Genomic DNA, 24202 nt, shown 5'->3' with positions numbered 1-24202 from the left:
TGTCCCTCCCTCGCTGTGTGTGAGCGTGTCCCTCCCTCACTGTGTGTGAGCGTGTCCCTCCCTCCCTGTGAGTGTGCGTGTCCCTTCCTCGCTGTGTGTGTGCGTGTCCCTCCCTTGCTGTGTGTGAGCGTGTCCCTCACTCGCTGTGTGTGAGCGTGTCCCTCCCTCGCTGTGTGTGAGCATGTCCCTCCCACGCTGTGTGTGAGCATGTCCCTCCCTCGCTGTGTGTGAGCGTGTCCCGCCCTCGCTGTGTGTGAGCGTGTCCCTCACTCGCTGTATGCGTATCCCTGCCTCGCTGTGTGTGCGTGTCCCTCCCTCGCGGTGTGTGCGTGTCCCTCCCTCGCTGTGTTTGTGCGTGTCCCTCCCTCGCTGTGTGTGCGTGTCCCTCCCTCGCTGTGTGTGCGTGTCCCTCCCTCGCTGTGTGTGCGTGTCCCACCCTCGCTGTGTGAGCCTGTCCCTCCCTCGCTGTGTTTGTGCGTGTCCCTCCCTCGCTGTGTTTGTGCGTGTCCCTCCCTCGTTATGTTTGTGCGTGTCCCTCCCTCGCTGTGTGTGAGTGAGTGTGTGTGCACGTGTCCCTCCCTCGCTGTGTGTGCGTGTCCCTCACTCGCTGTGTGTGCGTGTCCCTCCCTCGCTGTGTGTGTGTCCCTCCCTCGCTGTGTGTGTGTCCCTCCCTCGCTGTGTGTGATTTTGTCCCTCCCTCGCTGTGTGTGTGTGTCCCTCCCTCGCTGTGTGTGTGTGTCCCTCCCTCGCTGTGTGTGCGTGACCCTCCCTCGCTGTGTGTGTGTGTGTATGTATGTCCCTCCCTCGCTATGTGTGTGTGTCTCCCTCGCTGTGAGTGTGTGTGTCTTTCACTCGCTGAGAATGTGTGTGTCCCTCCCTCGCTGTGTGTGTGTGTGTGTGTGTCCCTCCCTCGCTGTGTGTGTGTGTGTGTGTGTGTTTCCCTCCCTCGCTGTGTGTGTGTGTCCCTCCCTCGCTGTGTGTGTGTGTGTGTGCGTGACCTCCCTCTCTGTGTGTGCGTGACCCTCCCTTGCTGTGTGCGCGTGTCGCTCCCTCGCTGTGTGCACGTGTCCCTCCCTCGCTGTGTGTGCGTGTCCCTCCCTCGCTGTGTGTGCGTATCCCTCCCTCGCTGTGTGTGAACGTGTCCCTCCCTCGCTGTGTGTGAGCGTGTCCCTTCCTCGCTGTGTGTGATCATGTCCCTCCCTCGCTGTGTGTGAGCATGTCCCTCCCTCGCTGTGTGTGAGCGTGTCCCTCCCTCGCTGTCTGTGAGCGTGTCCCTCCCTCGCTGTGTGTGCGTATCCCTGCCTCGCTGTGTGTGAGCGTGTCCCTCCCTCGCTGTGTGTGCGTGTCCCTCCCTCGCTGTGTGTGCGTGTCCCTCCCTCGCTGTGTGTGAGCGTGTCCCTCCCTCGCTGTGTGTGAGCGTGTCCCTCCCTCGCTGTGTGTGAGCATGTCGCTCCCTCGCTGTGTGTGAGCATGTCCCTCCCTCGCTGTGTGTGAGCGTGTCCCTCCCTCGCTGTGTGTGAGCGTGTCCCTCCCTCGCTGTGTGTGCGTATCCCTGCCTCGCTGTGTGTGAGCGTGTCCCTCCCTCGCTGTGTGTGAGCGTGTCCCTCCCTCGCTGTGTATGCGCGTGTCCCGCCCTCGCTGTGTGTGAGCCTGTCCCCCCCACGCTGTGTGTGAGAGTGTCCCTCCCTCGCTGTGTGTGAGCGTGTCCCTCCCTCACTGTGTGTGTGCGTGTCCCTCCCTCGCTGTGAGTGTGCGTGTCCCTCCCTCGCTGTGTGTGTGCGTGTCCCTCCCTCGCTGTGTGTGTGCGTGTCCCTCACTCGCTGTGTGTGAGCGTGTCCCTCCCTCTCTGTGAGTATGCGTGTCCCTCCCTCGCTGTGTGTGTGCTTATCCCTCCTTCGCTGTGTGTAAGCGTGTCCCTCCCTCGCTGTGTGCGCGTTTCCCTCCCTCGCTGTGTGTGCGTGTCCCTCCCTCGCTGTGTGTGCGTCTCCCTCCCTCGCTGTGTGTGAGCGTGTCCCTCCCTCGCTGTGTGTGAGCATGACCCTCCCTCGCTGTGTGTGAGCATGTCCCTCCCTCGCTGTGTGTGAGCGTGTCCCTCCCTCGCTGTTGGTGAGCGTGTCCCTCCCTCGCTGTGTGTGCGTATCCCTGACTCGCTGTGTGTGAGCGTGTCCCTCCCTCGCTGTGTGTGCGTGTCCCTCCCTCGCTGTGTGTGCGTGTCTCTCCCTCGCTGTGTGTGAGGGTGTCCCTCCCTCGCTGTGTGTGAGCGTGTCCCTCCCTCGCAGTGTGTGAGCATGTCCCTCCCTCGCTGTGTGTGAGCATGTCCCTCCCTCGCTGTGTGTGAGCGTGTCCCTCCCTCGTTGTTGGTGAGCGTGTCCCTCCCTCGCTGTGTGTGCGTATCCCTGACTCGCTGTGTGTGAGCGTGTCCCTCCCTCGCTGTGTGTGCGTGTCCCTCCCTCGCTGTGTGTGAGCGTGTCCCTCCCTCGCTGTGTGTGAGCGTGTCCCTCCCTCGCTGTGTGTGAGCATGTCCCTCCCTCGCTGTGTGTGAGCATGTCCCTCCCTCGCTGTGTGTGAGCGTGTCCCTCCCTCGTTGTGTGTGAGCGTGTCCCTCCCTCGCTGTGTGTGCGTATCCCTGCCTCGCTGTGTGTGAGAGTGTCCCTCCCTCGCTGTGTGTGAGCGTGTCCCTCCCTCACTGTGTGTGCGTGTCCCTCCCTCGCTGTGTGTATGTGTCCCTCCCACGCTGTGTGTGTGTGTGTGTCCCTCCCTCGCTGTGTGTGTGTGTGTGTCCCTCCCTCACTGTGTGTGCGTGTCCCTCCCTCGCTGTGTGTGTGTGTGTCCCTCCCTCGCTGTGTGTGAGCGTGTCCTTCCCTCGCTGTGTGTACGTGTCCCTCCCACGCTGTGTGTGTGTGTGTCCCTCCCTCGCTGTGTGTGTGTGTGTGTCCCTCACTCACTGTGTGTGTGTGTCCCTCCCTCGCTGTGTGTGTGTGTGTCCGTCCCTCGCTGTGTGTGACCGTGTCCCTCCCTCGCTGTGTGTGAGCCTATCCCTCCCACGCTGTGTGTGAGCCTGTCCCTCCCTCGCTGTGTGTGAGCGTGTCCCTCCCTCGCTGTGTGTGAGCGTGTCCCTCCCTCGCTCTGTGTGTGCGTGTCCCTCCCTCGCTGTGTGTAAGCGTGTCCCTCCCTCGCTGTGTGTGAGCGAGTCCCTCCCTTCGCTGTGTGTGAGCCTGTCCCTCCCACGCTGTGTGTGAGCGTATCCCTCCCTCGCTGTGTGTGAGCGTGTCCTTCCCTCGCTGTGAGTGAGCGTGTCCCTCCCTCGCTGTGTGTGAGCGTGTCCCTCCCTCGCTGTGTGTGCGTGTCCCTCCATCGCTGTGTGTGAGCGTGTACCTCCCTCGCTGTGTGTGTGCGTTTCCCTCCCTCGCTGTGTGTGTGCATGTCCCTCCCTCGCTGTGTGTGAATGTGTCCCTCCCTCGCTGTGTGTGTGTGTGTCCCTCCCTCGCTGTGTGTGTGTGTCCCTCCCTCGCTGTGTGTGTGTGTGTCCCTCCCTCCCTGTGTGTGAATGTGTCCCTCCCTCGCTGTGTGTGTGTGTGTCCCTCCCTCGCTGTGTGTGTGTGTCCCTCCCTCGCTGTGTGTGTGCGTGTCCCTCCCTCGCTGTGTGTGAATGTGTCCCTCCCTCGCTGTGTGTGTGTGTGTCCCTCCCTCGCTGTGTGTGTGTGTCCCTCCCTCGCTGTGTGTGTGTGTGTCCCTCCCTCGCTGTGTGTGAATGTGTCCCTCCCTCGCTGTGTGTGTGTGTCCCTCCCTCGCTGTGTGTGTGTGTCCCTCTCTCGCTGTGTGTGTGTGTCACTCCCTCGCTGTGTGTGTGCGTGTCCCACCCTCGCTGTGTGTGTGCGTGTCCCTCCCTCGCTGTGTGCGTGCGTGTCCCTCCATCGCTGTGTGTGTGTGTCCCTCCCTCGCTCTGTGTGTGCGTGTCCCTCCCTCGCTGTGTGTGAGCGTGTCCCTCCCTCGCTGTGTGTGAGCGTGTCTCTCCCTCGCTGTGTGTGAGCGTGTCCCTCCCTCGCTGTGTGTGAGCGTGTCCCTCCCTCGCTGTGTGTGAGCCTGTCCCTCCCACGCTGTGTGTGAGCGTATTCCTCCCTCGCTGTGTGTGAGCGTGTCCCTCCCTCGCTGTGTGTGAGCGTGTCCCTCCCTCGCTGTGTGTGAGCGTGTCCCTCCCTCGCTGTGTGTGAGCGTGTCCCTCCCTCGCTGTGTGTGTGCGTGTACCACCCTCGCTGTGTGTGTGCGTGTCCCTCCCTCGCTGTGTGTGTGCGTGTCCCTCCCTCGCTGTGTGTGTGCGTGTCCCTCCCTCGCTGTGTGTGAATGTGTCCCTCCCTCGCTGTGTGTGTATGTGTCCCGCCCTCGCTGTGTGTGTGTGTCCCTCCCTCGCTGTGTGTGTGTGTCCCTCCCTCGCTGTGTGTGAAAGTGTCCCTCCCTCGCTGTGTGTGTGTGTGTCCCTCCCTCGCTGTGTGTGTGTGTCCCTCCCTCGCTGTGTGTGTGTGTCCCTCCCTCGCTGTGTGTGTGTGTGTGTCCCTCCCCCGCTGAGTTTGTGTGTGTCTCCCCCTCGCTGTGTGCGTGCGTGTCCCTCCCTCGCTGTGTGTGTGCGTGTCCCTCCCTCGGTGTGTGTGTGTGTGTGTGTGTGTGTGTATCCCTCCCTGGCTATGTGTGTGTGTGTGTCCCTCCCTCGCTGTGAGTGTGTGTGTCACTCCCTCGCTGTGAGTGTGTGTCCCTCCCTCGCTGTGTGTGTGTGTGTCCCTCCCTCGCTGTGTGTGTGCGTGTGTGTCCCTCCCCCGCTGAGTTTGTGTGTGTCTCCCCCTCGCTGTGTGCCTGCGTGTCCCTCCCTCGCTGTGTGCATGCGTGCCCCTCCCTCGCTGTGTTTGTGCGTGTCCCTCCCTCGCTGTGTGTGCGTGTCAATCCCTCGCTGTGTGTGTGTGTGTGTGTGTTTGTCCCGCCCTCGATGTGTGTGTGTGTGTGTGTGTGTGTATGTGTGTCCCTCCCTCGCTGTGGGTGTGTCCCGCCCTCGCTGTGTGTGTGTGTGTGTGTCCCTCCCTCGCTCTGTGGGTGTGTGTGTGTCCCTCCCTCCCTCGCTGTGTGTGCGTGTCCCTCCCTCGCAGTGTGTGCAAATCCCTCCCTCGCTGAGATTGTGTGTGTCCCTCCCTCGGTGTGTGTGTGTGTCTGTGTGTGTGTGTGTGTGTGTCCCTCCCTGGCTATGTGTGTGTGTATGTGTGTCTCCCTCGCTGTGAGTTTGTGTGTCCCTCCCTCGCTTTGTGCGTGTGTGTGTCCCTCCCTCGCTGTGTGTGTGTGTCCCTCACTCGCTGTTTGTGTGTGTGTGTCCCTCCCCCGCTGAGTTTGTGTGTGTCTCACCCTCGCTGTGTGCGTGCGTGTCCCTCCCTCGCTGTGTGTGTGCGTGTCCCTCCCTCGGTGTGTGTGTGTCCCTCCCTGGCTATGTGTGTGTGTGTGTGTCTCCCTCGCTGTGAGTGTGTGTGTCACTCGCTCGCTGTGAGTGTGTGTCCCTCCCTCGCTGTGTGTGTGTGTGTCCCTCCCTCGCTTTGTGTGCGTGTGTGTCCCTCCCCCGCTGGGTTTGTGTGTGTCTCCCCCTCGCTGTGTGCCTGCGTGTCCCTCCCTCGCTGTGTGCGTGCGTGCCCCTCCCTCGCTGTGTTTGTGCGTGTCCCTCCCTCGCTGTGTGTGCGTGTCCCTCCCTCGCTGTGTGTGTGCGTGTGTGTCCCTCCCCCGCTGAGTTTGTGTGTGTCTCCCCCTCGCTGTGTGCCTGCGTGTCCCTCCCTCGCTGTGAGCGTGCGTGCCCCTCCCTCGCTGTGTTCGTGCGTGTCCCTCCCTCGCTGTGTGTGCGTGTCCCTCCCTCGCTGTGTGCGTGCGTGTCCCTCCCTCGCTGTGTGTGTGTGTGTCCCTCCCTCGCTGTGTGTGTGCGTGTGTGTCCCTCCCCCGCTGAGTTTGTGTGTGTCTCCCCCTCGCTGTATGCCTGCGTGTCCCTCCCTCGCTGTGTGCGTGCGTGCCCCTCCCTCGCTGTGTTTGTGCGTGTCCCTCCCTCGCTGAGTGTGCGTGTCCCTCCCTCGCTGTGAGTGTGTGTGTTTGTCCCGCCCTCGATGTGTGTGTGTGTGTGTGTGTGTCCTTCCCTCGCTGTGTGTGTGTCCCTCCCTCGTTGTGTTTGTGTGTGTGTGTCCCTCCCTCGCTCTGTGGGTGTGTGTGTGTCCCTCCCTCCCTCGCTGTGTGTGCGTGTCCCTCCCTCGCTGTGTGTGCATATCCCTCCCTCGCTGAGTTTGTGTGTGTCTCTCCCTCGGTGTGTGTGTGTGTCGGTGTGTGTGTGTGTGTGTGTGTCCCTCCCTGGCAATGTGTGTGTGTGTGTGTGTGTGTGTCTCCCTCGCTGGGTGTTTGTGTGTCCCTCCCTCGCTTTGTGCGTGTGTGTGTGTGTGTGTGTGTGTGTCCCTCCCTCGCTGTGTGTGTGTGTGTGTGTGTCCCTCCCTCACTGTGTGTGCGTGTCCCTCCCTCGCTGTGTGTGTGTGTGTCCCTCCCTCGCTGTGTGTGTGTGTGTCCCTCCCTCGCTTTGTGTGTGCGTGGGTGTCCCTCCCCCGCTGGGTTTGTGTGTGTCTCCCCCTCGCTGTGTGCCTGCGTGTCCCTCCCTCGCTGTGTGCGTGCGTGCCCCTCCCTCGCTGTGTTTGTGCGTGTCCCTCCCTTGCTGTGTGTGCGTGTCCCTCCCTCGCTGTGTGTGTGCGTGTGTGTCCCTCCCACGCTGAGTTTGTGTGTGTCTCCCCCTCGCTGTGTGCGTGCGTGCCCCTCCCTCGCTGTGTTTGTGCGTGTCCCTCCCTCGCTGTGTGTGCGTGTCCATCCCTCGCTGTGTGTGTGCATGTGTGTCCCTCCCCCGCTGAGTTTGTGTGTGTCTCCCCCTCGCTGTGTGCCTGCGTGTCCCTCCCTCGCTGTGAGCGTGCGTGCCCCTCCCTCGCTGTGTTTGTGCGTGTCCCTCCCTCGCTGTGTGTGCGTGTCACTCCCTCGCTGTGAGTGTGTGTCCCTCCCTCGCTGTGTGTGTGTGTGTCCCTCCCTCGCTGTGTGTGTGCGTGTGTGTCCCTCCCCCGCTGAGTTTGTGTGTGTCTCCCCCTCGCTGTGTGCCTGCGTGTCCCTCCCTCGCTGTGTGCGTGCGTGCCCCTCCCTCGCTGTGTTTGTGCGTGTCCCTCCCTCGCTGAGTGTGCGTGTCCCTCCCTCGCTGTGAGTGTGTGTGTTTGTCCCGCCCTCGATGTGTGTGTGTGTGTGTGTGTCCTTCCCTCGCTGTGTGTGTGTCCCTCCCTCGCTGTGTTTGTGTGTGTGTGTCCCTCCCTCGCTCTGTGGGTGTGTGTGTGTCCCTCCCTCCCTCGCTGTGTGTGCGTGTCCCTCCCTCGCTGTGTGTGCATATCCCTCCCTCGCTGAGTTTGTGTGTGTCTCTCCCTCGGTGTGTGTGTGTGTCGGTGTGTGTGTGTGTGTGTGTCTCCCTCGCTGGGTGTTTGTGTGTCCCTCCCTCGCTTTGTGCGTCTGTGTGTGTGTGTGTGTGTGTGTGTCCCTCCCTCGCTGTGTGTGTGTGTGTGTCCCTCCCTCACTGTGTGTGCGTGTCCCTCCCTCGCTGTGTGTGTGTGTGTCCCTCCCTCGCTGTGTGTGAGCGTGTCCCTCCCTCGCTGTGTGTGAGCCTGTCCCTCCCACGCTGTGTGTGAGCCTGTCCCTCCCTCGCTGTGTGTGAGCGTGTCCCTCCCTCGCTGTGTGTGAGCGTGTCCCTCCCTCGCTCTGTGTGTGCGTGTCCCTCCCTCGCTGTGTGAGAGCGTGTCCCTCCCTCGCTGTGTGTGAGCGTGTCCCTCCCTCGCTGTGTGTGAGCGTGTCCCTCCCTCGCTGTGTGTGAGCCTGTCCCTCCCACGCTGTGTGTGAGCGTATCCCTCCCTCGCTGTGTGTGAACGTGTCCCTCCCTCGCTGTGTGTGAGCGTGTCCCTCCCTCGCTGTGTGTGAGCGTGTCCCTCCCTCGCTGTGTGTGCGTGTCCCTCCATCGCTGTGTGTGAGCGTGTCCCTCTCTCGCTGTGTGTGTGCGTTTCCCTCCCTCGCTGTGTATGTGCGTGTCCCTCCCTCGCTGTGTGTGAATGTGTCGCTCCCACGCTGTGTGTGTGTGTGTCCCTCCCTCGCTGTGTGTGTGTGTGTGTGTGTCCCTCCCTCGCTGTGTATGTGCGTGTCCCTCCCTCGCTGTGTGTGAATGTGTCGCTCCCACGCTGTGTGTGTGTGTGTCCCTCCCTGGCAATGTGTGTGTGTGTGTGTGTGTGTCTCCCTCGCTGGGTGTTTGTGTGTCCCTCCCTCGCTTTGTGCGTCTGTGTGTGTGTGTGTGTGTGTGTCCCTCCCTCGCTGTGTGTGTGTGTGTGTCCCTCCCTCACTGTGTGTGCGTGTCCCTCCCTCGCTGTGTGTGTGTGTGTCCCTCCCACGCTGTGTGTGAATGTGTCCCTCCCTCGCTGTGTGTGTGTGTCCCTCCCTCGCTGTGTGTGTGTGTCCCTCCCTCGCTGTGTGTGTGCGTGTCCCTCCCTCGCTGTGTGTGTGTGTCCCTCCCTCGCTGTGTGTGTGCGTGTCCCTCCCTCGCTGTGTGTGAATGTGTCCCTCCCTCGCTGTGTGTGAGTGTGTCCCTCCCTCGCTGTGTGTGTGTGTCCCTCCCTCGCTGTGTGTGTGTGTGTGTGTGTGTCCCTCCCTCGCTGTGTGTGAATGTGTCCCTCCCTCGCTGTGTGTGTGTGTCCCTCCCTCGCTGTGTGTGTGTGTCCCTCTCTCGCAGTGTGTGCGTGTCACTCCCTCGCTGTGTGTGTGCGTGTCCCACCCTCGCTGTGTGTGTGCGTGTCCCTCCCTCGCTGTGTGTGTGCGTGTCCCTCCCTCGCTGTGTGTGTGTGTCCCTCCCTCGCTCTGTGTGTGCGTGTCCCTCCCTCGCTGTGTGTGAGCGTGTCCCTCCCTCGCTGTGTGTGAGCGTGTCCCTCCCTCGCTGTGTGTTAGCGTGTCCCTCCCTCGCTGTGTGTGAGCCTGTCCCTCCCACGCTGTGTGTGAGCGTATCCCTCCCTCGCTGTGTGTGAGCGTGTCCCTCCCTCGCTGTGTGTGAGCATGTCCCTCCCTCGCTGTTTGTGAGCGTGTCCCTCCCTCGCTGTGTGTGAACGTGTCCCTCCCTCGCTGTGTGTGTCCGTGTCCCAACCTCGCTGTGTGTGTGAATGTGTCCCTCCCTCGCTGTGTGTGTGCGTGTCCCTCCCTCGCTGTGTGTGTGCGTGTCCCTCCCTCGCTGTGTGTGAATGTGTCCCGCCCTCGCTGTGTGTGTGTGTGTGTCCCTCCCTCGCTGTGTGTGTGTGTCCCTCCCTCGCTGTGTGTGTGTGTCCCTCCCTCGCTGTGTGTGAAAGTGTCCCTCCCTCGCTGTGTGTGTGTGTGTCCCTCCCTCGCTGTTTGTGTGTGTCCCTCCCTCGCTGTGTGTGTGTGTCCCTCCCTCGCTGTTTGTGTGTTTGTCCCTCCCCCTCTGAGTTTGTGTGTGTCTCCCCCTCGCTGTGTGCGTGCGTGTCCCTCCCTCGCTGTGTGTGTGCGTGTCCCTCCCTCGGTGTGTGTGTGTGTGTGTCCCTCCCTGGCTATGTGTGTGAGTGTGTGTCTCCCTCGCTGTGAGTGTGTTTGTCAGTCACTCGCTGTGAGTGTGTGTCCCTCCCTCGCTTTGTGTGTGTGTGTCCCTCCCTCGCTGTGTGTGTGCGTGTGTGTCCCTCCCCCGCTGAGTTTGTGTGTGTCTCCCCCTCGTTGTGTGCCTGCGTGTCCCTCCCTCGCTGTGTGCGTGCGTGCCCCTCCCTCGCTGTGTTTGTGCGTGTCCCTCCCTCGCTGTGTGTGCGTGTCCCTCCCTCGCTGTGTGTGTGTGTGTGTGTCCCGCCCTCGATGTGTGTGTGTGTGTGTGTGTGTGTATGTGTGTCCCTCCCTCGCTGTGTGTGTGTCCCTCCCTCGCTGTGTGTGTGTGTGTGTGTGTGTCCCTCCCTCGGTCTGTGGGTGTGTGTATGTCCCTCCCTCCCTCGCTGTGTGTGCGTGTCACTCCCTCGCTGTGTGTGCATATCCCTCCCTCGCTGAGTTTGTGTGTGTCTCTCCCTCGGTGTGTGTGTGTGTCTGTGTGTGTGTGTGAGAGAGTGTGTGTGTGTCCCTCCCTGGCAATGTGTGTGTGTGTGTGTCTCCCTCGCTGTGAGTTTGTGTGTCCCTCCCTCGCTTTGTGCGTGTGTGTGTGTGTGTGTGTGTGTCCCTCCCTCGCTGTGTGTGTGTGTGTGTGTCCCTCCCTCACTGTGTGTGCGTGTCCCTCCCTCGCTGTGTGTGTGTGTGTCCCTCCCTCGCTGTGTGTGAGCGTGTCCCTCCCTCGCTGTGTGTGAACCTGTCCCTCCCACGCTGTGTGTGAGCCTGTCCCTCCCTCGCTGTGTGTGAGCGTGTCCCTCCTTCGCTGTGTGTGAGCGTGTCCCTCCCTCGCTCTGTGTGTGCGTGTCCCTCCCTCGCTGTGTGTGAGCGTGTCCCTCCCTCGCTGTGTGAGAGCGTGTCCCTCCCTCGCTGTGTGTGAGCCTGTCCCTCCCACGCTGTGTGTGAGCGTATCCCTCCCTCGCTGTGTGTGAGCGTGTCCCTCCCTCGCTGTGTGAGAGCGTGTCCCTCCCTCGCTGTGTGTGAGCGTGTCCCTCCCTCGCTGTGTGTGCGTGTCCCTCCATCGCTGTGTGTGAGCGTGTCCCTCCCTCGCTGTGTGTGTCCATTTCCCTCCCTCGCTGTGTGTGTGCGTGTCCCTCCCTCGCTGTGTGTGAATGTGTCCCTCCCTCGCTGTGTGTGTGTGTGTGTCCCTCCCTCGCTGTGTGTGTGTGTGTCCCTCCCTCGCTGTGTGTGTGTGTGTCCCTCCCTCGCTGTGTGTGAATGTGTCCCTCCCTCGCTGTGTGTGTGTGTGTCCCTCCCTCGCTGTGTGTGTGTATCCCTCCCTCGCTGTGTATGTGCGTGTCCCTCCCTCGCTGTGTGTGAATGTGTCCCTCCCTCGCTGTGTGTGTGTGTGTCCCTCCCTCGCTGTGTGTGTGTTTCCCTCCCTCGCTGTGTGTGTGTGTGTGTCCCTCCCTCGCTGTGTGTGAATGTGTCCCTCCATCGCTGTGTGTGTGTGTGTCCCTCCCTCGCTGTGTGTGTGTGTCACTCCCTCGCTGTGTGTGTGCGTGTCCCACCCTCGCTGTGTGTGTGCGTGTCACTCCCTCGCTGTGTGTGTGCGTGTCCCACCCTCGCTGTGTGTGTGTATCCCTCCCTCGCTGTGTATGTGCGTGTCCCTCCCTCGCTGTGTGTGAATGTGTCCCTCCCTCGCTGTGTGTGTGTATCCCTCCCTCGCTGTGTATGTGCGTGTCCCTCCCTCGCTGTGTGTGAATGTGTCCCTCCCTCGCTGTGTGTGTGTGTGTCCCTCCCTCGCTGTGTGTGTGTTTCCCTCCCTCGCTGTGTGTGTGTGTGTCCCTCCCTCGCTGTGTGTGAATGTGTCCCTCCATCGCTGTGTGTGTGTGTGTCCCTCCCTCGCTGTGTGTGTGTGTCACTCCCTCGCTGTGTGTGTGCGTGTCCCACCCTCGCTGTGTGTGTGCGTGTCACTCCCTCGCTGTGTGTGTGCGTGTCCCACCCTCGCTGTGTGTGTGCGTGTCCCTCCCTCGCTGTGTGTGTGCGTGTCCCTCCCTCGCTGTGTGTGTGTGTGTCCCTCCCTCGCTGTGTGTGTGCGTGTCCCTCCCTCGCTGTGTGTGTGCGTGTCCCTCCCTCGCTGTGTGTGTGTGTCCCTCCCTCCCTCTGTGTGTGCGTGTCCCTCCCTCGCTGTGTGTGAGCGTGTCCCTCCCTCGCTGTGTGTGAGCGTGTCCCTCCCTCGCTGTGTGTGAGCGTGTCCCTCCCTCGCTGTGTGTGAGCGTGTCCCTCCCTCGCTGTGTGTGCGTGTCCCTCCCTCGCTGTGTGTGTGTGTGTGTGTCCCGCCCTCGATGTGTGTGTGTGTGTGTGTGTGTGTGTATGTGTGTCCCTCCATCGCTGTGTGTGTGTCCCTCCCTCGCTGTGTGTGTGTGTGTGTGTGTGTCCCTCCCTCGGTCTGTGGGTGTGTGTGTGTCCCTCCCTCCCTCGCTGTGTGTGCGTGTCACTCCCTCGCTGTGTGTGCATATCCCTCCCTCGCTGAGTTTGTGTGTGTCTCTCCCTCGGTGTGTGTGTGTGTCTGTGTGTGTGTGTGTGAGAGTGTGTGTGTGTCCCTCCCTGGCAATGTGTGTGTGTGTGTCTCCCTCGCTGTGAGTTTGTGTGTCCCTCCCTCGCTTTGTGCGTGTGTGTGTGTGTGTCCCTCCCTCGCTGTGTGTGTGTGTGTGTGTCCCTCCCTCACTGTGTGTGCGTGTCCCTCCCTCGCTGTGTGTGTGTGTGTCCCTCCCTCGCTGTGTGTGAGCGTGTCCCTCCCTCGCTGTGTGTGAGCCTGTCCCACCCACGCTGTGTGTGAGCCTGTCCCTCCCTCGCTGTGTGTGAGCGTGTCCCTCCCTCGCTGTGTGTGAGCGTGTCCCTCCCTCGCTCTGTGTGTGCGTGTCCCTCCCTCGCTGTGTGTGAGCGTGTCCCTCCCTCGCTGTGTGGGAGCGTGTCCCTCCCTCGCTGTGTGTGAGCCTGTCCCTCCCACGCTGTGTGTGAGCGTATCCCTCCCTCGCTGTGTGTGAGCGTGTCCCTCCCTCGCTGTGTGAGAGCGTGTCCCTCCCTCGCTGTGTGTGAGCGTGTCCCTCCCTCGCTGTGTGTGCGTGTCCCTCCATCGCTGTGTGTGAGCGTGTCCCTCCCTCGCTGTGTGTGTCCGTTTCCCTCCCTCGCTGTGTGTGTGCGTGTCCCTCCCTCGCTGTGTGTGAATGTATCCCTCCCTCGCTGTGTGTGTGTGTGTGTCGCTCCCTCGCTGTGTGTGTGTGTGTCCCTCCCTCGCTGTGTGTGTGTGTGTCCCTCCCTCGCTGTGTGTGAATGTGTCCCTCCCTCGCTGTGTGTGTGTGTGTCCCTCCCTCGCTGTGTGTGTGTATCCCTCCCTCGCTGTGTATGTGCGTGTCCCTCCCTCGCTGTGTGTGAATGTGTCCCTCCCTTGCTGTGTGTGTGTGTGTCCCTCCCTCGCTGTGTGTGTGTTTCCCTCCCTCGCTGTGTGTGTGTGTGTGTCCCTCCCTCGCTGTGTGTGAATGTGTCCCTCCATCGCTGTGTGTGTGTGTGTCCCTCCCTCGCTGTGTGTGTGTGTCACTCCCTCGCTGTGTGTGTGCGTGTCCCACCCTCGCTGTGTGTGTGCGTGTCACTCCCTCGCTGTGTGTGTGCGTGTCCCACCCTCGCTGTGTGTGTGCGTGTCCCTCCCTCGCTGTGTGTGTGCGTGTCCCTCCCTCGCTGTGTGTGTGTGTGTCCCTCCCTCGCTGTGTGTGTGCGTGTCCCTCCCTCGCTGTGTGTGAGCGTGTCCCTCCCTCGCTGTGTGTGTGTGTCCCTCCCTCGCTCTGTGTGTGCGTGTCCCTCCCTCGCTGTGTGTGAGCGTGTCCCTCCCTCGCTGTGTGTGAGCGTGTCCCTCCCTCGCTGTGTGTGAGCGTGTCCCTCCCTCGCTGTGTGTGAGCGTGTCTCTCCCTCGCTGTGTGTGAGCCTGTCCCTCCCACGCTGTGTGTGAGCGTATCCCTCACTCGCTGTGTGTGAGCGTGTCCCTCCCTCGCTGTGTGTGAGCGTGTCCCTCCCTCGCTGTGTGTGAGCGTGTCCCTCCCTCGCTGTGTGTGAACGTGTCCCTCGCTCGCTGTGTGTGAGCGTGTCCCTCCCTCGCTGTGTGTGTGCGTGTCCCACCCTCGCTGTGCGTGTGCGTGTTCCTCCCTCGCTGTGTGTGTGCGTGTCTCTCCCTCGCTGTGTGTGAATGTGTCCCTCCCTCGCTGTGTGTGTGTGTGTGTCACTCCCTCGCTGTGTGTGTGTGTCCCTCCCTCGCTGTGTGTGTGTGTCCCTCCCTCGCTGTGTGTGAAAGTGTCCCTCCCTCGCTGTGTGTGTGTCCCTCCCTCGCTGTGTGTGTGTGTCCCTCCCTCGCTGTGTGTGTGTGTGTGTCCCTCCCCCGCTGAGTTTGTGTGTGTCTCCCTCTCGCTGTGTGCGTGCGTGTCCCTCCCTCGCTGTGTGTGTGCGTGTCCCTCCCTCGGTGTGTGTGTGTGTGTGTCCCTCCCTGGCTATGTGTGTGTGTGCGTGTGTCTCCCTCGCTGTGAGTGTGTGTGTCACTCCCTCGCTGTGAGTGTGTGTCCCTCCCTCGCTGTGTGTGTGTGTGTCCCTCCCTCGCTGTGTGTGTGCGTGTCCCTCCCTCGCTGTGTGTGCGTGTCCCTCGCTCGCTGTGTGCGTGCGTGCCCCTCCCTCGCTGTGTTTGTGCGTGTCCCTCCCTCGCTGTGTGTGCGTGTCCCTCCCTCGCTGTGTGTGTGTGTGTGTGTGTGTCCCGCCCTCGATGTGTGTGTGTGTGTGTGTGTGTATGTGTGTCCCTCCCTCGCTGTGTGTGTCCCTCCCTCGCTGTGTGTGTGTGTGTGTGTGTCTCCCTCGCTCTGTGGGTGTGTGTGTGTCCCTCCCTCCCTCGCTGTGTGTGCGTGTCCCTCCCTCGCTGTGTGTGCATATCCCTCCCTCTCTGAGTTTGTGTGTGTCCCTCCCTCGCTGTGTGTGTGTGTGTCTGTGTGTGTGTGTGTGTGTGTCCCTCCCTGGCTATGTGTGTGTGTGTGTGTGTCTCCCTCGCTGTGAGTTTGTGTGTCCCTCCCTCGCTTTGTGCGTGTGTGTGTGTGTGTGTGTGTCCCTCCCTCGCTGTGTGTGTGTGTCCCTCCCTCGCTGTTTGTGTGTGTGTGTCCCTCCCCCGCTGAGTTTGTGTGTGTCTCCCCCTCGCTGTGTGCGTGCGTGTCCCTCCCTCGCTGTGTGTGTGCGTGTCCCTCCCTCGGTGTGTGTGTGTGTGTGTGTCCCTCCCTGGCTATGTGTGTGTGTGTGTGTCTCCCTCGCTGTGAGTGTGTGTGTCACTCCCTCGCTGTGAGTGTGTGTCCCTCCCTCGCTGTGTGTGTGTGTGTCCCTCCCTCGCTGTGTGTGTGCGTGTGTGTCCCTCCCCCGCTGAGTTTGTGTGTGTCTCCCCCTCGCTGTGTGCCTGCGTGTCCCTCCCTCGCTGTGTGCGTGCGTGCCCCTCCCTCGCTGTGTTTGTGCGTGTCCCTCCCTCGCTGTGTGTGCGTGTCGCTCCCTCGCTGTGAGTGTGTGTGTGTGTCCCGCCCTCGATGTGTGTGTGTGTGTGTGTGTGTGTGTGTGTGTGTCCTTCCCTCGCTGTGTTTGTGTGTGTGTGTCCCTCCCTCGCTCTGTGGGTGTGTGTGTGTGTCACTCCCTCCCTCGCTGTGTGTGCGTGTCCCTCCCTCGCTGTGTGTGCATATCCCTCCCTCGCTGAGTTTGTGTGTGTCTCTCCCTCGGTGTGTGTGTGTGTCTGTGTGTGTGTGTGTGTGTGTGTGTGTGTGTGTCTCCCTGGCAATGTGTGTGTGTGTGTGTGTGTCTCCCTCGCTGTGAGTTTGTGTGTCCCTCCCTCGCTTTGTGCGTGTGTGTGTGTGTGTGTGTGTCCCTCCCTCGCTGTGTGTGCGTGTCCCTCCCTCGCTGTGTGTGCGTGTCCCTCCCTCACTGTGTGTGTGTACGTGTCCCTCCCTCGCTGTGTGTGTGCGTGTCCCTCCCTCGCTGTGTGTGCGTGTCCCTCCCTCGCTGTGTGTGAATGTGTCCCTCCCTCGCTGTGTGTGTGTGTGTCCCGCCCTCGCTGTGTGTGTGTGTCCCTCCCTCGCTGTGTGTGTGTGTCCCTCCCTCGCTGTGTGTGAATGTGTCCCTCCCTCGCTGTGTGTGTGTGCGTCCCTCCCTCGCTGTGTGTGTGTGTCCCTCCCTCGCTGTGTGTGTGTGTCCCTCCCTCGCTGTGTGTGTGTGTGTGTCCCTCCCCCGCTGAGTTTGTGTGTGTCTCCCCCTCGCTGTGTGCGTGCGTGTCCATCCCTCGCTGTGTGTGTGCGTGTCCCTCCCTCGGTCTGTGTGTGTGTGTGTGTGTGTGTGTGTCCCTCCCTGGCTATGTGTGTGTGTGTATGTCTCCCTCGCTGTGAGTGTGTCTGTCACTCCCTCGCTGTGAGTGTGTGTCCCTCCCTCGCTGTGTGTGTGTGTGTCCCTCCCTCGCTGTGTGTGTGCGTGTGTGTCCCTCCCCCGCTGAGTTTGTGTGTGTCTCCCCCTCGCTGTGTGCCTGCGTGTCCCTCCCTCGCTGTGTGCGTGCGTGCCCCTCCCTCGCTGTGTTTGTGCGTGTCCCTCCCTCGCTGTGTGTGCGTGTCGCTCCCTCGCTGTGAGTGTGTGTGTGTGTCCCGCCCTCGATGTGTGTGTGTGTGTGTGTGTGTGTGTGTGTGTCCTTCCCTCGCTGTGTTTGTGTGTGTGTGTCCCTCCCTCGCTCTGTGGGTGTGTGTGTGTGTCACTCCCTCCCTCGCTGTGTGTGCGTGTCCCTCCCTCGCTGTGTGTGCATATCCCTCCCTCTCTGAGTTTGTGTGTGTCCCTCCCTCGCTGTGTGTGTGTGTGTCTGTGTGTGTGTGTGTGTGTGTCCCTCCCTGGCTATGTGTGTGTGTGTGTGTGTCTCCCTCGCTGTGAGTTTGTGTGTCCCTCCCTCGCTTTGTGCGTGTGTGTGTGTGTGTGTGTGTCAATCCCTCGCTGTGTGTGTGTGTCCCTCCCTCGCTGTTTGTGTGTGTGTGTCCCTCCCCCGCTGAGTTTGTGTGTGTCTCCCCCTCGCTGTGTGCGTGCGTGTCCCTCCCTCGCTGTGTGTGTGCGTGTCCCTCCCTCGGTGTGTGTGTGTGTGTGTGTCCCTCCCTGGCTATGTGTGTGTGTGTGTGTCTCCCTCGCTGTGAGTGTGTGTGTCACTCCCTCGCTGTGAGTGTGTGTCCCTCCCTCGCTGTGTGTGTGTGTGTCCCTCCCTCGCTGTGTGTGTGCGTGTGTGTCCCTCCCCCGCTGAGTTTGTGTGTGTCTCCCCCTCGCTGTGTGCCTGCGTGTCCCTCCCTCGCTGTGTGCGTGCGTGCCCCTCCCTCGCTGTGTTTGTGCGTGTCCCACCCTCGCTGTGTGTGCGTGTCGCTCCCTCGCTGTGAGTGTGTGTGTGTGTCCCGCCCTCGATGTGTGTGTGTGTGTGTGTGTGTGTGTGTGTGTGTCCTTCCCTCGCTGTGTTTGTGTGTGTGTGTCCCTCCCTCGCTCTGTGGGTGTGTGTGTGTGTCACTCCCTCCCTCGCTGTGTGTGCGTGTCCCTCCCTCGCTGTGTGTGCATATCCCTCCCTCGCTGAGTTTGTGTGTGTCTCTCCCTCGGTGTGTGTGTGTGTCTGTGTGTGTGTGTGTGTGTGTGTGTGTGTGTGTCTCCCTGGCAATGTGTGTGTGTGTGTGTGTGTCTCCCTCGCTGTGAGTTTGTGTGTCCCTCCCTCGCTTTGTGCGTGTGTGTGTGTGTGTGTGTGTCCCTCCCTCGCTGTGTGTGCGTGTCCCTCCCTCGCTGTGTGTGCGTGTCCCTCCCTCACTGTGTGTGTGTACGTGTCCCTCCCTCGCTGTGTGTGTGCGTGTCCCTCCCTCGCTGTGTGTGCGTGTCCCTCGCTCGCTGTGTGTGAATGTGTCCCTCCCTCGCTGTGTGTGTGTGTGTCCCGCCCTCGCTGTGTGTGTGTGTCCCTCCCTCGCTGTGTGTGTGTGTCCCTCCCTCGCTGTGTGTGAATGTGTCCCTCCCTCGCTGTGTGTGTGTGCGTCCCTCCCTCGCTGTGTGTGTGTGTCCCTCCCTCGCTGTGTGTGTGTGTCCCTCCCTCGCTGTGTGTGTGTGTGTGTCCCTCCCCCGCTGAGTTTGTGTGTGTCTCCCCCTCGCTGTGTGCGTGCGTGTCCATCCCTCGCTGTGTGTGTGCGTGTCCCTCCCTCGGTCTGTGTGTGTGTGTGTGTGTGTGTGTGTCCCTCCCTGGCTATGTGTGTGTGTGTATGTCTCCCTCGCTGTGAGTGTGTCTGTCACTCCCTCGCTGTGAGTGTGTGTCCCTCCCTCGCTGTGTGTGTGTGTGTCCCTCCCTCGCTGTGTGTGTGCGTGTGTGTCCCTCCCCCGCTGAGTTTGTGTGTGTCTCCCCCTCGCTGTGTGCCTGCGTGTCCCTCCCTCGCTGTGTGCGTGCGTGCCCCTCCCTCGCTGTGTTTGTGCGTGTCCCTCCCTCGCTGTGTGTGCGTGTCGCTCCCTCGCTGTGAGTGTGTGTGTGTGTCCCGCCCTCGATGTGTGTGTGTGTGTGTGTGTGTGTGTGTGTGTGTCCTTCCCTCGCTGTGTTTGTGTGTGTGTGTCCCTCCCTCGCTCTGTGGGTGTGTGTGTGTGTCACTCCCTCCCTCGCTGTGTGTGCGTGTCCCTCCCTCGCTGTGTGTGCATATCCCTCCCTCGCTGAGTTTGTGTGTGTCTCTCCCTCGGTGTGTGTGTGTGTCTGTGTGTGTGTGTGTGTGTGTGTGTCTCCCTGGCAATGTGTGTGTGTGTGTGTGTCTCCCTCGCTGTGAGTTTGTGTGTCCCTCCCTCGCTTTGTGCGTGTGTGTGTGTGTGTGTGTGTCCCTCCCTCGCTGTGTGTGCGTGTCCCTCCCTCGCTGTGTGTGCGTGTCCCTCCCTCACTGTGTGTGTGTACGTGTCCCTCCCTCGCTGTGTGTGCGTGTCCCTCCCTCGCTGTGTGTGCGTGTCCCTCCCTCACTGTGTGTGTGTACGTGTCCCTCCCTCGCTGTGTGTGTGCGTGTCCCTCCCTCGCTGTGTGTGCGTGTCCCTCCCTCGCTGTGTGTGAATGTGTCCCTCCCTCGCTGTGTGTGTGTGTGTCCCGCCCTCGCTGTGTGTGTGTGTCCCTCCCTCGCTGTGTGTGTGTGTCCCTCCCTCGCTGTGTGTGAATGTGTCCCTCCCTCGCTGTGTGTGTGTGCGTCCCTCCCTCGCTGTGTGTGTGTGTCCCTCCCTCGCTGTGTGTGTGTGTCCCTCCCTCGCTGTGTGTGTGTGTGTCCCTCCCCCGCTGAGTTTGTGTGTGTCTCCCCCTCGCTGTGTGCGTGCGTGTCCATCCCTCGCTGTGTGTGTGCGTGTCCCTCCCTCGGTCTGTGTGTGTGTGTGTGTGTGTGTGTGTCCCTCCCTGGCTATGTGTGTGTGTGTATGTCTCCCTCGCTGTGAGTGTGTCTGTCACTCCCTCGCTGTGAGTGTGTGTCCCTCCCTCGCTGTGTGTGTGTGTGTCCCTCCCTCGCTGTGTGTGTGCGTGTGTGTCCCTCCACCGCTGAGTTTGTGTGTGTCTCCCCCTCGCTGTGTGCCTGCGTGTCCCTCCCTCGCTGTGTGCGTGCGTGCCCCTCCCTCGCTGTGTTTGTGCGTGTCCCTCCCTCGCTGTGTGTGCGTGTCCCTCCCTCGCTGTGTGTGTGTGTGTGTGTGTGTCCTGCCCTCGATGTGTGTGTGTGTGTGTGTGTGTGTGTGTATGTGTGTCCCTCCCTCGCTGTGTGTGTGTCGCTCCCTCGCTGTGTGTGTGTGTGTGTGTCCCTCCCTCGCTCTGTGGGTGTGTGTGTGTCCCTCCCTCCCTCGCTGTGTGTGCGTGTCCCTTCCTCGCTGTGTGTGCATATCCCTCCCTCGCTGAGTTTGTGTGTGTCCCTCCCTCGGTGTGTGTGTGTGTCTGTGTCTGTGTGTGTGTGTGTGTGTGTGTGTCCCTCCCTGGCTAGGTGTGTGTGTGTGTGTGTCTCCCTCGCTGTGAGTTTGTGTGTCCCTCCCTCGCTTTGTGCGTGTGTGTGTGTGTGTGTGTGTGTCCCTCCCTCGTTGTGTGTCTGTGTCCCTCCCTCGCTTTGTTTGTGCGTGTCCCTCCCTCGCTGTGTGTGCGTGTCCCTCCCTCGCTGTGTGTGTGTGTGTCCCGCCCTCGATGTGTGTGTGTGTGTGTGTGTGTGTGTATATGTGTGTCCCTCCCTCGCTGTGTGTGTATCCCTCCCTCGCTGAGTGTGTGTGTGTGTGTCCCTCCCTCGCTCTGTGGGTGTTTGTGTGTCCCTCCCTCCCTCGCTGTGTGTGCGTGTCCCTCCCTCGCTGTGTGTACATATCCCTCCCTCGCTGAGTTTGTGTGTGTCCCTCCCTCGGTGTGTGTGTGTGTCTGTGTGTGTGTGTGTGTGTGTGTGTGTGTGTGTCCCTCCCTGGCTATGTGTGTGTGTGTGTGTGAGTCTCCCTCGCTGTGAGTTTGTGTGTCCCTCCCTCGCTTTGTGCGTGTGTGTGTGTGTGTGTGTGTGTCCCTCCCTCGCTGTGTGTGTGCGTCCCTCCCTCGCTGTGTGTGTGTGTGTGTCCCTCCCCCGCTGAGTTTGTGTGTGTCTCCCCCTCGCTGTGTGTGCGTGTCCCTCCCTCGCTGTGTGTGTGTGTGTGTGTCCCGCCCTCGATGTGTGTGTGTGTCCTTCCCTCGCTGTGTGTGTGTCCCTCCCTCGCTGTGTTTGTGTGTGTGTGTCCCTCCCTCGCACTGTGGGTGTGTGTGTGTCCCTCCCTCCCTCGCTGTGTGTGCGTGTCCCTCCCTCGCTGTGTGTGCATGTCCCTCCCTCGCTGAGTTTGTGTGTGTCTCTCCCTCGGTGTGTGTGTGTGTCTGTGTGTGTGTGTGTGTGTGTGTGTGTGTGTGTCCCTCCCTGGCTGTGTGTGTGTGTGTGTGTGTGTGTCTCTCGCTCGCTGTGAGTTTGTGTGTCCCTCCCTCGCTTTGTGCGTGTGTGTGTGTCCCTCCCTCGCTGTGTGAGTGTGTGTGCGTGTCCCTCCCTCGCTGTGTGTGCGTGTCCCTCCCTCGCTGTGTGTGCGTGTCCCTCCCTCACTGTGTGTGTGTGTGCGTGTCCCTCCCTCGCTGCGTGTGTGCGTGTCCCTCCCTCGCTGTGTGTGCGTGTCCCTCCCTCGCTGTTTGTGCGTGTCCCTCCCTCGCTGTGTGTGCGTGTCCCTCCCTCACTGTGTGTGCGTTCCTCCCTCGCTGTGTGAGTGTGTCCCTCCCTCGTTGTGTGTGCGTGTCCCTTCCTAGCTGTGTGAGTGTGTCCCTCCCTCGTTGTGTGTGCGTGTCCCTTCCTCGCTGTTTGAGTGTGTCCCTCCCTCGTTGTGTGTGCGTGTCCCTCCCTCGCTGTGTGTGTGTGTGCGTGTCCCTCCCTCGCTGTGTGTGTGCGTGTCCCTCCCTTGCTGTGTGTGTGTGTCCCTCCCTCGCTGTGTGTCGAGTCCCTCCCTCGCTGTGTGTGTGTGTCCCTCCCTCGCTGTGTGTGCGTGTCCCTCCCTCGTTGTGGCTGTCTGTCGTGTCCCTCCCTCGCTGTGTGTCGTGTCCCTCCCTCGCTGTGTGTGCGTGTCCCTCCCTCGCTGTGTTTGTGTCCCTCCCTCGTTGTGTTTGTGTGTGACTCTCCCTCGTGTTTGTGTGTGTCCCTCCCTCGCTGTGAGTGCATGTCTCTCACTCTTGCAGTGTGTGCGTGTCCCCCTCACTGTGTGTGTGTGTGTCCCTCCCTCGATGTGTGTGTGTGTGCTCCTCCCTCGATGTGGGTGTGTGTGTCCCTCCCTCGATGTGTGTGTGTGTGTGTGTGTCCCTCCCTCGCTGTGTGTGTGTGTGTCCCTCCCTCGCTGTGTGTGCATGTCCCTCCGTCGCTGTGTGTGCATGTCCCTCCCTCGCTGAGTTTGTGTGTGTCTCTCCCTCGCTGTGTGTGTGTGCGTATCCCTCCCTCGGTGTGTGTGTGTCCCTCCCTGGCTATGTGTGTGTGTCTCCCTCGCTGTGAGTGTGTGTGTCCCTCCCTCGCTGTGTGTGTGTGTGTGTGTCCCTCTCTCACTGTGTGTGTGTGCGTGTCCCTCCCTCGCTGTGTGTGCGTGTCCCTCCCTCGCTGTGTGTGCGTGTGTTCCTCCCTCGCTCTGTGTGTGTGTGTCCCTCCCTGGCTATGTGTGTGTGTATCTCTCCCTCGCTGTGTGTGTGTGTGTGTCCCTCCCTCGTTGTGTTTGTGTGTGTGTCCCTCCCTCGCTGTGTGTGCGTGTCCCTCCCTCGCTGTGTGTGCGCGTCCCTCCCTCGCTGTGTGTGCGTGTGCCTCCCTCACTGTGTGTGCGTGTCCCTCCCTGACTATGTGGCTGTTTGTGTCCCTTCCTCGCTGTGTGTGTGTGTGAGTCCCTCCCTGGCTGTGTGTGTGTGTGTCCCTCCCTGGCTGTGTGTGTGCGTGTCCCCCTCACTGTGTGTGAGCGTGTCCCTCCCTCGCTGTGTGAGCATGTTCAGCCCTCGCTGTGTGCGTGCGTGTCCCTCCCTTGCTGTGTGTGCGTGTCCCTCCCTTGCTGTGTGTGCATTTCCCCCTTCTGGGTGTGCGTGCGTATCCCTCCCGCGCTGTGTGTGTGTGTGCCCCTCCCTCCTGTGTGTGTGTGTCCCTCCCTCGCTGTGTGTGTCCCTCCCTCGCTGTGTGTGTGTCACTCCCTCGCTGTGTCTGTGCGTGTCCCTCCCTCGCTGTGTGTGTGCGTGTCCCTCCCTCGCTGTGTGTGTGCGTGTCCCTCCCTCGCTGTGTGTGTGTGTCCCTCCCTCGCTGTGTGTGTGTTCCTCCCTCGCTGTGTGTGCGTGTCCCTTCCTCGCTGTGTGAGTGTGTCCCTCCCTCGTTGTGTGTGCGTGTCCCGTCCTCGCTGTGTGAGTGTGTCCCTCCCTCCTTGTGTGTGCGTGTCCCTTCCTCGCTGTGTGAGTGTGTCCCTCCCTCGCTGTGTGTCGAGTCCCTCCATCGCTGTGTGTGTGTGTCCCTCCCTCGCTGTGTGTGCGTGTCCCTCCCTCGTTGTGGCTGTGTGTCGTGTCCCTCCCTTGCTGTGTGTCGTGTCCCTCCCTCGCTGTGTGTGCGTGTCCCTCCCTCGCTGTGTTTGTGTCCCTCGCTCGTTGTGTTTGTGTGTGACTCTCCCTCGTGTTTGTGTGTGTCCCTCCCTCGCTGTGAGTGCATGTCTCTCACTCTTGCAGTGTGTGCGTGTCCCCCTCACTGTGTGTGTGTGTGCGTGTCCCTCCCTCGATGTGTGTGTGTGTGCTCCTCCCTCGATGTGGGTGTGTGTGTCCCTCCCTCGATGTGTGTGTGTGTGTGTGTGTGTGTCCCTCCCTCGCTGTGTGTGTGTGTGTGTGTGTCCATCCCTCGCTGTGTGTGCATGTCCCTCCCTCGCTGTGTGTGCATGTCCCTCCCTCGCTGAGTTTGTGTGTGTCTCTCCCTCGCTGTGTGTGTTTGCGTGTCCCTCCCTGGCTATGTGTGTGTGTCTCCCGCGCTGTGAGTGTGTGTGTCCCTCCCTCGCTGTGTGTGCGTGTCCCTCCCTCGCTGTGTGTGTGTGTGTGTGTGTGTCCCTCCCTCCCTCGCTGTGTGTGCGTGTCCCTCCCTCGCTGTGTGTGCGTGTCCCTCCCTCGCTTTGTGTGCGTGTGTTCCTCCCTCGATCTGTGTGTGTGTGTCCCTCCCTGGCTATGTGTGTGTGTATCTCTCCCTCGCTGTGTGTGTGTGTGTCCCTCCCTCGTTGTGTTTGTGTGTGTCCCTCCCTCGCTGTGTGTGCGTGTCCCTCCCTCGATGTGTGTGTGTGTGTGTGTGTGTCCCTCCCTCGCTGTGTGTGTGTGTGTGTGTGTGTCCCTCCCTCGCTGTGTGTGCATGTCCCTCCCTCGCTGTGTGTGCATGTCCCTCCCTCGCTGAGTTTTTGTGTGTCTCTCCCTCGCTGAGTGTGTGTGCGTGTCCCTCCCTGGCTATGTGTGTGTGTCTCCCGCGCTGTGAGTGTGTGTGTCCCTCCCTCGCTGTGTGTGCGTGTCCCTCCCTCGCTGTGTGTGTGTGTGTGTCCCTCCAGCCCTCGCTGTCTGTGCGTGTCCCTCCCTCGCTGTGTGTGCGTGTCCCTCCCTCGCTGTGTGTGTGTGTGTGTCCCTCCCTCGCTGTGTGTGTGTGTGTCCCTCACTGGCTGTGTGTGTGCGTGTCCCCCTCATTGTGTGTGAGCGTGTCCCTCCCTCGCTGTGTGAGCATGTTCAGCCCTCGCTGTGTGCGTGCGTGTCCCTCCCTTGCTGTGTGTGCGTGTCCCTCCCTTGCTGTGTGTGCATTTCCCCCTTCTGGGTGTGCGTGCGTATCCCTCCCGCGCTGTGTGTTTGTGTGTCCCTCCCTCGCTGTGTGTGTGTTCCTCCCTCGCTGTGTGTCGGTCCCCCTCCCTCGCTGTGTGTGTGTGTGCCCCTCCCTCCTGTGTGTGTGTGTCCCTCCCTCGCTGTGTGTGTCCCTCCCTCGCTGTGTGTGTGTCACTCCCTCGCTGTGTCTGTGCGTGTCCCTCCCTC

This window comes from Chiloscyllium plagiosum, unplaced genomic scaffold (genome assembly GCF_037043375.1).
Source record: "Chiloscyllium plagiosum isolate Xiang-an unplaced genomic scaffold, Cpla_swu_hap1 HiC_scaffold_21, whole genome shotgun sequence".
NCBI classification, from domain to species: Eukaryota; Metazoa; Chordata; class Chondrichthyes; order Orectolobiformes; family Hemiscylliidae; genus Chiloscyllium; species Chiloscyllium plagiosum.
This window is presented reverse-complemented; position numbering follows the sequence as displayed.